Source organism: Fragaria vesca, linkage group LG7 (assembly GCF_000184155.1).
Source record: "Fragaria vesca subsp. vesca linkage group LG7, FraVesHawaii_1.0, whole genome shotgun sequence".
Classification (NCBI taxonomy): domain Eukaryota; kingdom Viridiplantae; phylum Streptophyta; class Magnoliopsida; order Rosales; family Rosaceae; genus Fragaria; species Fragaria vesca.
In genome coordinates this window covers 22449393-22460728 of record NC_020497.1, presented here as the reverse complement: position 1 = coordinate 22460728, position 11336 = coordinate 22449393, and the positions used below count along the sequence as shown (strand labels likewise).

The window sequence follows — 11336 nt, the reverse complement described above, 5'->3', positions numbered from 1 at the left end:
AGACGATGTGGAGCGGACGTGCGCAAGTGCGCACGGACCTCCGATCGCCACAGTCCGACGCTGATGACGGTGCGCCTCCCCACCAACGGGATTCCAGCCGCGTTCCCGATCACTTTCCCTCCTCAGCGAGTCCGCCGAATTCCAGTTTCCGGCGAGATAATTCTAGTTTCCGTATATATCAACTTTATTTGAAATTTTGGAATTTCTCGCCGGAAAACTAGAATTCGGCGGACTCGCCGGGGAGGGAAAGTGATCGGGGACGCTGCTGGAGTCCGTTGGGGTGGAGGCGCGCCGTCGTCGACGTCGAACGAAGCTCCATGCGCACGTGCGCTCTATATCCGGCCTATATATATATAGATGGATAACGTAAATACTTAAATAAAGGGAGCTTGCTAGGGTAATCAGTTATCATAATTAAACAAGAGAGAGAGTTGGAGAATAAGATGGAAAACCGATAGTGAGAAAAGAGAGAGGCTTCACCGTCTACACTACACTGATGAGATTGTTCCCCAATACGATGCTTGATTAAAGCTTTCCCCCTCATTCAAGCAGTTGGTTGTTTTGGAAATAGCTGAGAGAGAACATCAACACCAAAGTGAATCACAGATGCAATCTCCAAAGGATGACATGGTGGCATGTGTGATGGCATTGGAGGCTGCTTTGCTTCCATGCTTGCCTGCTAGAGAGCTTCAAGCAATAGACCGTTCACCGCACCTGTCTCATCAGATTGATGTCGAGAGACATACCAGAGATTTTATGGAAGCTGCCAAAAAGCTACAGCTCTATTTTATTAGTCTGCAACGTGAAGAGCTGCCTACGAATGCTGAAAACTACGAAAGGTGATTGCAGTAATGGAAGAGGAGTTGAAGGTAAAGAATGAGATTATCAAGAAGAATGAAAGGTTAAACCAAGGATGAAAAAAGGAGCTGAAAGGCCAATTTGAAAGACACAACGCCGAGCTCGAGAAAGTATATATAGTTGATATGTAGTATGTCATCTGGGTAGATCATGTGGTAGCTTAGCTAACGAATGCTTATTTTCCATCCTATTTCGGTATTTCCTGCAATTTGAAAGGGGTAAACTGAAATTAATCCATAAATTTATGACCACACTTGCATAAAAATCAGCTAGACAATTATGTTTGGCTTTGTTGGAAGCTGGTTTCTCATCGCTTCTGTTAGATATCAAGCAAGATATTTCATGCTTTCTTACTTAAGTCGTAAACAAAAGTTACAGCCAAATCTAAACAAGTAAAGTGAAAATTAAAGAAAAGTGATCAACATAATTAGTTATTACAGACCCGTGTAATTTTTTTTTAAAAACTTTTTATTATAAACTCACGTACCTTACATACATCGGTGAGATTTGAATCCATGACCTTAACATTGTTGGTTAACCTACATAACCAACCAAGCCACAGCTCACTGACATAGACCCATGAATGTTCGATCAAGTTAAACTGTGATTAACAGAGAGCTAGATCAATTGTTTAGAAAGTACCATAATGTATATTATTTCATCTCTATCTCCATCTCAGTACTTTTCCACACACCATGCCACCGTTTGATGCAGCTATTTGGTTTTGGACTTGTGTTTCTTGTCTTTCACATGCTTTTCCAATCCATTCGTGTTCACAAAACTGTCTCCACAATGATCACATTTGAAGGTCTTGACATGTTTCTTCTTGTTAAGGCTCATATGGTTTCGCAGAGCAGATTGCATCAACTCCACCTCCTTGCTTTTTCTTATGACAGTTGACATGAGCCTCAAATTGCCTCTTTATCTCAAAAAAAATATGTGCAATCACCATAATCACAGGTGTAGATCATGATTTCCTATCAATTAAAAAATCAAAAGTGTGATTAAGCAACCATTAGTGACAACATATTCCCAACCATATATAATGCACACATGTGGAACATAAACCCTTAGTAACACCCTCTAATCCACCAAGTGATGCAATATTGCTTACTAAATTGTGAAGATTTTGATGGTTTTATTGATTCATTTGTTTTGATCTATTTGTATGCCACGTATGACAAGAAGAATATATATAACTCTTACTTGCATAAGATGGAGCCAAAGGAAAGGCTTCAATTGTTCAAAGCATATGTACTTAAAGAACGATATTTTGATTCCATAGTTGATGGTAGTGTAGCTATTTTTCATACAACATTCCCGTTTTGTCTAATTCCAGTGATTTACATGTACATCTCATTCAATGAGATGGTGGAAATGCTCAATCAAGTACGAATTAATTTGGGGTTGTGCAATTGGAAAAACAGGCGACAACGATGATGATGGTCTAAGTTGAGGAGTTGATGATTGATGAGACAGTACGAGAGGAGGAAAGATTGAGCGATTATTTTTATTTTTTTAAAATGAAGGATTGAGGAAATTGAGGTGGGAGTTATGTCATTTCATCATACCAAAAAGTTATTTTTCAACAGTTTTTTAAAATGTAGGTTAAAAATCATTTTGGAGATAGAAAGTTGGTCATTTATCAAAATTTCTCGTGGAATATGCGAACGGTAGTGCTTCTTAGATGGCGATCGGTGATGGTGACAGAAAAAAAGTTTAAAAAATTCATAAACATAAAAAAGTTCACTAACAACAAAAAAGAACGAAAAACGAAGAGTTTTCCAAACAAATTATAAATAAATAGGATAAAACATATGTATGAGTAAAACTTTTTTGTTTTAGTCCTTACTCATGTTCATCTTTCATCTTTCTCCATTTCCTCTAAGTTGTTGTTTTCACGCAAAAAGTTTAATAAGTTTTAAAAAGTCTAGCTGTTCAAAACGTTCATTGACAATAAAAAAGAACGAAAAATGAAAAGTGTTCAAAACAAATTATATATAAATAAGATAAAACATATGCTATGAGTAAAACTCTTTTCTTTTGTACTTACTAGCCAAATAGATCAAACCAAGAAAATGAGCCAACTCTTTTGGAATATGCTTCTCTCTATACTTGAGTATGACTACATTCATTATTATCGAAAATCAAATAAAGATTTGAACATACGAAATCTTTTCTGAAGTGTTGGGTTACATTTTTCTATAACTCAAGAACACCTACATAGTTATTTTTATACGCATGTGTTCTCAACGGGCTGTTATAGATTTGCTTAAAGCAATCATCTATCTCAGCAACTTCACTTATCCAATCATAACAAGTGGGTGTCCTCTCTGTTAATTTTTGTTTCTAATCTTTTAACTTAGATTTCAATTGCATCAAACAATCGGCGGGAAAGAAAAACTTTTCCTCTAGTGGCATCAACCAAGGGTGATAAACCAATTGTTCAAATTGTTTCATGACAACAAAAAAGAACACCCACATAAGTATTTTCATACGGAGTTACTCTTAAGGTGCTGAAATAGATTTGTTTAAAGCAATCATCCATATTATTAACTTCTCTTAACCAATCAAAACCATAGGGTGTCATATTTCTGAATGTTTTTTTTTTTTTTCCAATCATTCGGATTATATTTCAATTGCACCTCGGTACATGAAATATTCAGCTATGGCTGCTTCTGTATAAGGAGCAAGCTATTGTAATGTAGCCGGAAAATCCGTCGTTTCAAACAATTTGCCGGAAAGAAAAACTTTTCCATTAGTAGCATCAATCAAGGATAATAAAACAACTGTTCAAAAAGTTTACTAACAACAAAAAAGAACGAAAAACGAAGAATGTTCAATACAAATAATATATAAATAGGATAAAACAAATGTTATGAGCAAAAATTGAACCAACAACAGTAGAACCAATTTAATTTGTTTGTGTCATATGTGGTCTTAAAAACAATCCAATCACTTAATGTATGTTCTGGGGTTATAATGGCTAGACCCTGGCAGAGATGCATATGAACATTCGAGGTAAACATATGTACATAATTCTGACTTGGCTAGTGGGTAAAGCTTCTGTTTGATTTTAAGCCAAAAAAATAAATAAATAAAATAAAATGTTATGAGCAAAACTCTTATATTTTGTCCTTATCTGCTTAACTTTAAATTCATCAAATCAAGAAAATGAATCAACTCTTTTAGAAAATCTTTCACTCCTTGTCTTAGTCGTTCAACTAAATCTCTAAATTGATCTCTTAAGTTACGGGCTTGTATATTGCCTTCAATATTCTTCACAACTCGTGTTTATTGTTCCTTCCAATTGTTGTCATATATCTTCGTCGCCTAAGTTACTAATACATATTTCTCTCCTCCAATCGTACAATCTTTAAAATCATATCTCTACATAAAATAAAACTTTTAATTAAGAAGAATCATCATCATACCATAATCAAAATAGATAAATTATCAATTTAACCGAAGTATTTTCTGATATATAGCATGAAAACAACCATTATCTCACACAAGAGCAATTTGGCAGCGGCGTTTCACAGCACAACAACGCAAGACTCCTGAGAGAAATTTGCTACAGCACAGTAAGCCCAAGGCTATTGAAAGAAAATCTGCTACAACATAGTAAGTTGGAACTAAGCTCCGCTGATAAAAAATCTGCCTTTACTGAAACTAGGGATGCAAATTCTGAAGTCCATGAAACTCTTCAGTATGGGAATTTAACTGTGGTGAAAGAGGAGATTGAGGCTGAGAGGGTGTAACACCTTGACCTAGGTGTTAGAAGAATAACCGAATAAAATAAATAAGGAAATCCTAAATTTTTTTATTTATTTGCGGCTGCACCCAAAACTTGATCGGGCTGCCTACGTACCCTTTTAAAGGGATCAAGCCGCTCGTAGTTCAACATTTTGTTCTACTTCTCTATTTTCACTAACAACATCTCATTTACCACCATAAGTCCAAAATCAAAACCATACTTACGGACTCTTAAGAACCATTTCATGATACACCCCAATTTAAAATGTTTTATTCTATACCTATTTAATCAAATCAACCCGGCCATACAAAGCCTCATGCATGAACAAAACTATACCAATTTATTATCATTCCAATATAAAGTTTCAGGAGAATAATTAAACTCATCAACTTAACCAAATCTCACACTTAACTCGCAAAACAACCTACTCAAGTGCCAAAGAGTGTGTATATGTATGCACACATATATATATATATATATATATATATATATATATATACCCAATCAAAATTTCGTTAGAATAATATAAAACTCAACTTATGCCAATCATCAAACATGCATTCTTTCACTTTGAACCTAAATTTACTAAACATTCTAACTTAGATTTACTATGGACACCCATTAGATATACTATGGACACCCATTTCGACTAAAACCAATCCCAAATCCATACATAACACTCCAATATCCACTTCAATGCATAAGCACAATCCAACAACTGTCTAACAATAAAATTCCTATACCCGGTTATCAATTTTAACCTTTAATATCGTTAGTCTTCGGAAAATCCGAAACCTAAGCAACATTACTCCAAAAATTGCTAACTTTCCACCAATGGGTTTCTCTCATTTTTAGCAATTTAATAAGCATGAAAAACTTTCTAAAATGTGGCAGCACCGCCGCCAACTCCGCCGGCGGTCAAACTCCGGCCACCTCCAATCGTCACCAAAATTTGACAGAACCTTCCTCTCAACATTTCGAACAACTTTCTAGAAGAAGTCGAAGACCAATTCTAAGCCTAAACAGGTCAATCGAATCAAAATATAAAAATTCTCAATTTCAAACCCAACCTACCATTCAATTCGTCGATTCTCCTCACACACAATGAATCGAGCTACCAATTTATAAGAAAATGCTGTACTAATCAAACCCAACCTAATCATATAAAGAACTCACCAATTGGTGGCCTGAGGAGGGAGAAAACCGGCCAAAACAGCGACGAACACAGTCGCACCTTCTCGCCGTGATTTCTCCCAAACGGTGGCGAGAGAGACGCTGCCACCACTCTAGATCGATAGGTCTCCTCTTTAGCTTCCTGCTGATACCCGGATCGCCGCCCAATTCGGCCTAACTACGACGCACGAGGCGGAGAACGGTGGCGGGAGAGAGAGAATCACGTGGGAGGAGAGAGAGAGAGATGAGGTAAGTTTCTGACTTTTTACCTTCCACCTTTGGTAAGTTTCTCTTTTTTATACCCTATACCGAAACAGTAACTTTCCATTTTTAGACCATAACTTTCTCATACGAACTCCGATTTGAGCGTGCCACGTGTCCACGAACTCGTATTAACGTCCTCTACGACTTCTATGAAGGAAGTTTTCCCAAATTATCGACTTAACGAAAAGTCAACTTTTTGGGTCCTTTACGGTAAAACGGTTACAAGAAACAATAATTGAAAATTTACTGTAAACTTCATAAATTCAAAGAACATAGCTCGTCGCTCCGGAAAATAATTCGGGCGTACCGGTATAAACGTGTACAACGACTTCGGAGTTTTAAATCCACTATTTACCTTTTTCAGAAAAACTCGAAAACAAACTCGAACAATCACTATTTAAATCTCTGAGCGCGAATAAAGAAAATCCACAGAAATTCATAAACCCAAACAGTAACCTTTTAGGTACGGGTATTACAGAGGGGGGCCCAGCTAGAGGGCACTGTGGAGGGCAAGTTTCAGGAGGACTTGGGGAAGCTTGAAGAGATCCATGAGAGAGAGATTGCTGAGCTCAAGAAGGTTCAGGAAGAGTTGGATGATAAACTTGAAAAAACCCATGAGAAGCAGACCTAGAAGCTCGAGAAGCAACAGAGTGAGGATAGAGCTAAGTTGAAGGAGAGGTATTTAGAGCTCGAGGCGGATGATGAATATGAGGACGCTGAATCCCAACTCCAGATTGACTAAGCAGAGGATACTGATATACTTGAGACTAAGCAGACTGTGGATGTTGAGAATATGGAAAAGGCTCATGCTCGAGCCATGTCTAACCTGAAGAAGCGCTAGGACCAGAAGATTGCTACTCTTGAGAAGAAGTTCATTTAGAAAGTTAATTTTGCAATGTGTCCTCTTTACTTGAACAATAGAAACAGAAGATGACAGAGTTTTTGTTAAGTATGTAATGGAATTGAGTTATAGTCTAAACTAATTAAGTTCTACTTCTTAGTTCAGACTATAACTCAATTCAGGTATCAAAAAAAAAAAAAACCATTATCTCACACATGAAGCTTCTCAGATGGCGATCGGTGGTGGTGACGGCAAAAAAATTCAAAAAGTTCATTGACAATAAAAAAAACGAAAAACGAAGAGTGTTCAAACCAAATTATATATAAATAAGATAAAACATATGTAATGAGTATAACTTTTTTTTCCTTACCTGCTTAACTCCAAATTGATCAAAGCAAGAAAATGAGACAACTCTTTTGGAATATCATTCTCTCTTTGTTTTAGTCATTCCTCCATAAATTTCGACTTCAACAAGAATCACAACACCTTTAACTGAATGAGCTTCTTTTTGTTGTTCAACCTCAAGCTAGGAAAAGTGAAAACAATGGAATCATGATTGCGCAACGATGCTAAGAGAAAGAGAACAAAAGTACCCTTCAGAAATTGTACTGTATTCCAAAATTCCTTTGGTTTTTTTTTTCAAGTTTCCACTAGTTTTTCTCTTGAGTGCTAGTAGAACTGGTTGTCATTCTATGTTTAGCATGTTCCACTATATTATGTCTGTTGTAGTTGAGGTGGGAAACAAAGTTAGAGGGCACTTGTGACATGATATTTTTCGCTCCATGATCTGTTCAGTATGCAAATACAATGTTCAAATAGCAAACTAATTTAATATAATTTCACCTTTGCAGCATAAATAATACCTTTTCAGTATTAAACTGGTTGTTGATTGAAAACTTAAAAGCTTATTAGGGGCCTCAGTAAAGCACAACCATTTATTGACATCAACAGTTCATGAACTGTAGCACTCTTGATGAACTAGTAATTCCCGATCTATTTAGGTTTTAGGTTTTAGGTTTGTGTTTGTCTAAATAAATGAACCAACAAATATCTATTTTCTCAGCAACTTCGTTGTTGTAGATTTTCTTAAAGCAAACATCCATCTTAATTAGCAACTTGACTTGATGCAGCGGAAATAGATAACGTTGGAATCCACTAACGGCGACTTGAATCCACAAGTTTGGTTTTCTCGAATCCACGAGAGAATCTGTAATCCATAAGAGAATTGAGATAAACTCAAAGGTTTTATTAATATCAAAGCTTAAAAACCCATGGATTTTAGAAAACCAAATCCAAAACAAACTATTAAAAATAATTGTTGAAAACAAGTAAATCTGTATTTTGAAGGCTTAAACGGACTCGAAAGGCTTAAAAAGCCCATACATCGTGGCAAAGCGACGAGTTTGTCTCGTTGGCCCGTTTCGCTTCCAGAAAGGTATCATAATGGTCAATCGGACACCGAACGCCAAATCTGGAGCAAACCAGGTTTGGACTTGTTTCGATCGATCTGTTCTTCAACCTCTAACACCATCTGTTCTATATCGTAACTTTTCCAATCAAAATCAATGGGTGTCATCTTTCTTAATTTTAGTTTCCAATCACTCACATTAAACCTCAAATGCATCCAACAATCAAATGGAAAGAAAAACCTTTCCGTAAGTGGCATTAACCAAGGGTGATAAACGAAAAGTTTAAAAAGTTCACTGACAACAAAAAGAATGAAAAACGAAGAGTATTCAATAGAAAATATATAAAAAGGATAAAACATATGTTATGGTTTTGACTGTAGGCTCAGGGATTTGGAGAAACATTGGAAACGTATCTAGTAATGTAGATACCATATTTGGGGTGTTTCATAACGGATTTCTTCATTGGATTTGCAAGTGTAAACAGTCTCCTTTTTGTCGTTATATACATGCTTTTGATGTTGAAAGTGAGCGTTTTGAGAGTTCACCAATGCCTGCTTGTGGTGATGAAACTCTTGCTAAGCTAGAAGTGTTGAATGGTTCACTTTTTGTAACTTGTTTCTCGTTGCAAAAGTTACAAGTTTGGCTAAGGAAGGAAGACGGGGGCAAGAAGTTTTGGACCATAGAGCTTAAAATTTATGATCGAGAGGTGTTTGGGTTATCCATCAGGCTATCATTGAAGTCTTGAAACTTGTAAAGATGGGAAAAGCTGCAGAAAAGGCTTTATTGTTATGTGACTTTGAATTAAGCCTTTATACCCCTACAACAAGCTCCTTTGTGATGGTCTAAATTGATGGGATACCTTACGAGGCTAGGAAGGCTGTGGAAGGTGTCCATATTCCAAGCATTCTTTCATCTAAAGACATTATCAGGGATTACATCTCTAAAGTGTGTATGTGTTGAGCATTATGGTTCTTACTATTGGTTTTCAACATATAGCACTGTTGTGTTTGCCAAAATTAACTAAATATTTCTTCGACTTTGCAGCATCTAGAGAAAGTAGCTCAAACATCTGATATAAAAAATACCTGCAAAAAAAACAAAAAAAGGAAGAAACATAAAATTTGCTTCCACGAGGATGACGTAGGAGGGAGAGGACCCCTTCTTATTTTGTTTTGGTTTTTCATACAATAACTAATGACGTAATGTTCTTTTCTTTTTAGGAAAATATCCACCTGTTTTTAATTACTTGATTGGATTGATCAACTCACCTATATTCTTTTGGTAGGTTATATATGGAGATCGAGCTAGGGAGATTAAGATGATGTCGTTTGGGGTTGGGAGGAGGATTTGCCCTGGACTTGGTTTAGCTCTGCTTCATCTCGAGTATTTCGTGGCCAACTTGGTGTGGAAGTTCGAGTGGAGAGGTGTGGAGGGAGGGGAAGTTGACTTGGCGAAGAAGCAAGAGTTCACTATGGTCATGAGAAATCCATTGAAGGCTCACATTTCTCCCAGAGTTATGTAATGAGATTAGGGTTCTGGGTTTTAGTGTGTGACTACGTACGAGTGTCTGGTATCCTTCTATTTAATTATGAACGTAATGCATGTAATTAAACGTTGGTTTAATCACAGGCAGTATTATTGTGCCCATTGTCCATTGATACTTTGATAGTGAAGTGTATCTGATAGTGTAGGGGTTGCAATATAGTGTGAAATATTTACAGCTTTGTCACTCTTGCAATTTTACTTGTTTACGTACAATATATTGAAAGGTAGGGAAGAAAAGAAAGAAATCGAGAGAAAACACTTGTATATTGATATTGTGTTCTTGCCGAATACATGAGTAGAAGTCTTGCATTTTATATACAAGAGAAGACCAGTGTATTAAAACTAAAAACTGAGTAATTATATTTTTACCCTAACATATATTATTGCTCTAGAACTATTGGGACTAAGAAATACCGCCTGCGGTTGTTGTTGAGGTCATTTTCATCACATGTGTTTGCTTTAGTGGTTAAATCGAGTGCCTTCCTGTTGTCATTCTTCTCAAAATTTGAAGGAGGCATGTGTTTTTGATTGCTCTTATATGTGTAGTCATCTAACCTTCTTTGGTTGAAGTGCCGTCTTGTTGTAATTTTTCTTAAAATGTGAAGAATGTGTTTTTGATTACTCGTATATGTGTAGTCATCTAGCCTTATTTGGTTTTCTAAACGTTATAACGTGAAAATAATCTCAATTATTATTACGACGAGTGTGACTACAAATTGCCCGTGATCCTTTTTTTTTTTAAATTAAAAATGCTCAAGTTAGTTATAACGTGAAAAAAAGCTCGTGATCCTACAGTAACATTCCAATTATCAACCATAACTTTCTTTAAGATGTATGACATATATCTAAGTTTCCAAAAGAGATAAATTTAGTAATATAGCGTAATGCAATGAATATTTGTAATATTACTAACTTGAGCTACAGACCCAAAAAAAACTAACTCTAGAGCTGAGATTTAAAGAACAAATTGCTGACTGTACTTTCTAATCATCTTGATTTTTACACCGAGTCTATATAGCCTTGTACGTAACGATGCTAATCTCTTCTTCTTCCTCAAGTAAAAATTGGATCAACCCCAACAAACAAATCCCTTCTTCTTGCCAAAGTAAAAACGGTTTAACCACAACAAACAAATCCCTTCTTCTCGCCAACGTAAAAATGGATTTAACCACAACAGAATTTGTCTTCTTTCTCAACCAAAAAATCGTTTCCAATCAACATCACCATACACACGTCTCCAAACACAACCCTTCTCGGATGGCCCTTTCTTGCTCTCCACTCCACTCCACTCTTATAAACCAGACCTCACCTTTTCTCACATTCTCATACTAAGAAACCAATCCACCATGGAAACCTGGCTCCTCATTCTCACCACCCTCCTCATCTCTCTCCTCATCAGACCCCTTCTCTCCCTCCTCCTCAAACCCAAGAACAACCTCCCGCCGGGACCCACAAACTTCCCCATCATCACCAGCTCCCTCTGGCTCCT

General features: G+C 36.5%; 1 pseudogene; it reads left to right on the top strand.

Annotated features, from left to right (window-relative positions):
• The first annotated feature begins 606 nt into the window (after nucleotides 1-606).
• On the top strand, nucleotides 607-9824 carry LOC101313663 (annotated as a pseudogene).
• Nucleotides 9825-11336: the final 1512 nt, after the last annotated feature.